The 5,248-nt window shown below is 40.5% G+C and overlaps 1 pseudogene; it reads left to right on the plus strand.

The window, feature by feature from the left end:
- Positions 1-2,688: 2,688 nt before the first annotated feature.
- Positions 2,689-3,712, plus strand: LOC143431775 (histone-lysine N-methyltransferase SETMAR pseudogene; annotated as a pseudogene).
- Positions 3,713-5,248: the final 1,536 nt, after the last annotated feature.

The raw sequence follows: 5,248 nt of genomic DNA on the forward strand, positions 1-5,248 counted from the left end.
ATAGAGCTCTTAGATCCCGGAGTATAAGGCTGGGATGTTTAAGTAAGCACCTGTTATGGATAGAGGATGGGATGAAGGATATGTTAGGAGAGCTAAGCAAATGGGCCTTGCTTGCACAATAAAGGGACGAAAGAAGGACTGGGAGCTAGGAGAGGAGGGATGAAGGCTTAAGCCGAACATCGCCAATTAAGGCGGTACCACGAGCAAAAGAGGTAAATGGGAGTCTCGTTTGGGCAGCCATAGCGTGCGGATGTGTTCTAAAGCACTCCGTGTGCAGTGACTGTGCGACATGGCTTTTTTTAGAAAATAGAGTTAAAACTCTGGTTTAAGAGACAAGTGCAGGAGTTCATTAATCCAGGCACGAGGCAAAAGGCTGTAAGTGTTCGAAAGAGTTTCAGGCTTTCTGCTGTCAAGTACGAGGATGACCATATCAGGGTTTTAGTTGGTAAGAGTCCGGGGCCGGGTTCAGTATAGTCTGACATAACCATAGATTTCCTAAAAAATCCATGGTAGCCATGAGGATTTCCCAACGTAAAAATAAAGGTTAGGTTAGGTAACCCGCCCCCAGAACAAGGGCGGTGGACAGATAGATAAATAGCGTTGCCTACCAATTCTGTGAGTTGAGAGTTGCCCCGCGACCCTGGTAGGCGCTCGCCTGCCTGAGATCGCCCGGCTGCGGCTACGGTCATTGTGTGCGACGCCATGAATGCGGGGCAACACAATACTCAAGGGTAAGAAAGGAAGAAAAAGGAAAGCAAAGCTAAAAATAGGCTAGAATAACCTTTGCGCAATGCTAGACAAATAATATTTTGAATTTTACCTTAGCAATAGTTAGACTGTTTTTTAATTACGGATAAACAATTTCTTATCCAACAAACCGTTCAAAATCATCAAGTACAAGTACAAGTCAATCAAGTACAAGAAAGATGGAGACAGAGGGAGACAAGAATAAGGAAAAAGAGGGAAAAAACGAATATAATAAAGGAAAAGGGATAGAGCAAATGGAGGAGACTGAGACAGAAAATATAGAAGAAAGCACAGACACTGAAGAAGGATCTTCAGGAATGGAAGTAGATGAGCAAAAAGGAAAAAGCACGAGATGGAGACATGCTACAATAAAAGCAACTTCAACACCGCTGAAAGAAAAAAGAAGCGAACAAACTTCAGACATAATGATAAATATACTATGCGGAGATACTGCCAAAATTATGACATACTCCAAATCGCTTATGAGTAATATTAGGCACATAAAGAGAACTGACATAGACCACCTGGTCGAGTTAGTGGCGAGTCTGCAAAGGAAAACGAAGCAGCTCAGGGAACAGAGAGTATTCGAAGAGGAGCAGAGGGTGGAAAAGAGTAGAGCCGAGCCTAAGAAAGAAGAGAAAACGACACAAACATCGGTAAAAATAAATGAGGAAGAGAACAGCAACAAGAGGAAAACAATAACACCGATAGAGGGAAACAAGAACAAAAAGAAAAGGCAAAATGACGAAACGGACTCGGAAGAGGAACGTAGGGAAGAGGGGGGGGGGGGGGGGGGCAATGGACCCAAGTGGAGAAAAGAAGAAGGAAACCGGAGGGATACAGACAAGAAACAGGAAAAGAAAAGGAAACCTATGCGAGTGCGGCAGCTAGGAAAAAACCAGGAAATTTAAAAGAAGTTGTGAAAAGAAATAGAAATGAAGCAATGATCATAAAGGTAAAAGGAGGCAAAACGTATGAGGAAACATACAGGGACGTGCTGAAAAGAGCAAGGAAAGATTTGGAGGAAGTAAATAAAGTAAGGAAGTCCAGGACGGGAGACATTATATTAGAATTCAATAAAAAGGAAGGGATAGAGAAAAAAATTAAGGAGATAAAAGGAAATCTGGAGAAAGAGTTCGAAATCAAGCATATGAGTGCGAATGTAACAATCGAAGTAAAAGAAATAGACCCGCTGGTAACGAAGGAAAATCTGAAGAACGAAATAAAACGATCATCAAATAAAGCGGAAGGCAGCGATGGCGGTATAAACGTTAAGCTATTAAAACAAACGTGGAGAGGCAACCAGGTTGCGATCGTCAGTATAGGATAGTAATATATAAAAGAACTTGAAAAAACTAGGCGTCTAAGAATTGGACTAACGTCCTGTACATACAAAATTCTACCCAGGATTGAAAGATGCTATAAATGCCACAAGTTAGGGCATATTGGCAGAAACTGCGTCGAAATCAAAGACGGTAAGGAAATCTGTAGAAGGTGTGGGTCACATAGCCATACCATGATCGCATGCATTGCTGACAAGCCTAAATGCATTGTTTGCAGTGAGGCTAGAAAAGAAGACCCTTTCACCAGGCACGTCACCGGGGCCTACAACTGTCCAATCTATAGGAAGGCGCTGATTGAAAAGCACGAGAAACGAACATGGAGTTAAAAGCTCTACAAATTAATTTAAATAGATGCCGTGTCGCGCAGGAGATTATGCAGCAAACGGCCATAACGATAGGAGCTGATATATTAGGTTGGTGCGTATGAAATGTCGGATTCTCTTTACATGCGGACGTTTTCCTCCCCGTTTTCGTTATATTTTTGTATTTGGCATAACCTCATTCATACTCGTATTGTCCATTGCCAGAGACTCATTTCAACAAAATAGGTTTTCTCGAAGGTCTTCCCTTTTTTATTTCTTTTGAGTTTATTACCGATATGAATTCTGCCGACATTCGCGTCATTTTCTTATATGAGTACAAACTTGATAATAGTGCTGCAAAAGCTGCACGCAACATAAACCAAGCGTTTGGGGAGAATACGGTTAACGATCGGAAAGTGCAGCGTTGGTTCGAAAAATTTCGGACTGGCGATTTTTCACTGCAAAATGAGCCGCGCGGAAGACCCAAAACGTCTGTGAAGAATGATGACCTGAAGACTCTAGTAGAAGCGGATCCAGCCGTATCCACGAGGGAACTTGCTATCAGGATGAAAGTTGACCATACAACGATATTGAGACACCTTTCTGAGATTGGCAAGGTTAAGAAGATGGACAAGTGGGTACCGCACGCACTGACAGAGCGAAATAAGCTGGATCGGTTAAACGTATGCTCATCATTGCTAACCCGATTTCACCGAGAGCCATTTTTTGATCGGATCATTACGTGTGACGAAAAATGGGTTCTTTATGACAATAGAAAGAGGTGTGCTCGGTGGCTTGACAAGGATGAGGTTTGTGCCCATACTCCAAGGCCATCGCTTCATCCACGGAAGATTTTGTTCACAGTTTGGTGGAACGCGGCTGGGGTAATCCATTATTCGTTCCTTCGACCTGGGGAGACAATTACGGCCGAAAAGTACTGCCAGTACATTGATGAGATGCACGATAAGTTAAAAATTGTACTCCCATCGCTTGTGAATCGGCATGGCCCGCTACTGCTCCATGACAACGCTCGGCCGCATACATCGATCGCACAAAACAATTGCGAAACTGAACGAACTGGAATATGAAGTTTTGCAGCATCCACCATATTCACTGGATCTCTCGCCGACCGATTTTCATTTTTTCAAGCATTTAGAGCTGTTTTTAAGGGGCAAACACTATGAAAATGAAGACAGCCTAAAAAACTCGATATCAGAGGTTATTAATTCTAAAGACCAAAATTTTTTTAAAAAAGGCATCTACGCTTTAAAATCTCGTTGGGAGAAGTGTATTGAAGCGAATGGAGCATACTTTGATTGAATAAACAGCTTTTGAAGAAAGATATACAGTTTTATACAATCACTTAAGAATCCGACATTTCATACGCACCAACCTAATATATGACGTTCTACGGACAAACGTCGCCACTTGGATCACCTCGGATGAATACCAGGAACAGCTGCGCGATTCAAAACAAGATAGGGACGAGAGTCTCCAATCATTTAACATCAGATTCAAACGCATATACAATAAACTGACATATGCGATCAGTAACGATATCCGCAACCATTAACAAGACGTATAATGTTTGAAACATTGAACGGCAAAGTTCCAAGAATCTAAATCCGTAATTTGGACAGAAACATTGGCAGAATATTACTGTCAACTAAGCCAACCACACTGTTGGAAGCCGAAAACGAGGCGATAGATATAGAACGCTACCTTCGAGAAGAAAGAAGAGAATGGCAACGCCCTTCCGAGTACCTATACCGAGACAACCAGTGAAAACCAGTTTTCAAGGTAACGCTTCGCGATCACTTACAACTAACAGTTACAACTAACAATTCACCGAAGACGTTTCATCAAGCAGGAAAGGCACCATTAGCACAAAGAGCTCAATTAATATTGTCCAACATGTACAATATGAGCCTGCAGTGCTTATTGGGGTTTGCTTCAAAGGTTATCGTACTTTAGAAAATTCTAAAAAATAGACAAAGTGGCGCTGAGTAGCTAGTATTCGGAGTGCAAAAGGTTAATCATAGTTCCTAAATTCCAATTCTTCTATCATCTTGTATCCGCTTACTAATCCTGTCTGTCCTTTACTTGTTCGCTGATCTTTGTACCTTGACTCACTCACCCTCAACCATATACTAGCTAGTTTTCGCCATAGCTCAGATATTCTGTAGTCATTACTTGCATCTAAATAAACCTCTGAAGCCTCCCGATAAGTGTTGTACTCTATTCTCCAGGAACTATCAAAACTAGAATCCTACAATTGGGTTCCTCCGACTAATTTCTCCTTATAATAATAAAGTAAAGTTCTTCAAACTAAAAGTAGTTAAAATAGCAGAAATTATGAAAAGTTGTTAAAGTAAGCAATTACCAGTGGTAGGTATAACCTTAATCGCTAGCATGCTCAACTGATATTAAATATATCATCGCATGATGATAATGATTTAGTACTAAGCTTTGATATACAGAGTATCCCACGATATTATTATTTTTCATGAAAATGCCACTGTGAAAGAAAAATCTTTACGTTCAATATTTTAAGGTTATACTCGTGTTTCTTAAATGCAATATTTCCATCTTTGTATTAGCAAGTTTAATATACGTACTTGAAATGATAAAAAATCGCAACAACGTAAAAAGCTTTAAAACCGATAACGATCGATTTGTTCATCAATCGTGTAATTTCAAAATATTCATTTTCAGTTCCGAAATATCGCTCTAGGTTATTGTGAAACGAACGGTTGAACGCAAATGCAATTGTTTCTGTTCTTATATCTAATGACCTGTGTATCAACTGCTTTTATTAATATATTTGTTCATGATACTTTAAACAAAAGGTTATGT

The sequence above is a fragment of the Xylocopa sonorina genome, unplaced genomic scaffold (genome assembly GCF_050948175.1).
Source record: "Xylocopa sonorina isolate GNS202 unplaced genomic scaffold, iyXylSono1_principal scaffold0014, whole genome shotgun sequence".
Lineage (NCBI taxonomy): Eukaryota > Metazoa > Arthropoda > Insecta > Hymenoptera > Apidae > Xylocopa > Xylocopa sonorina.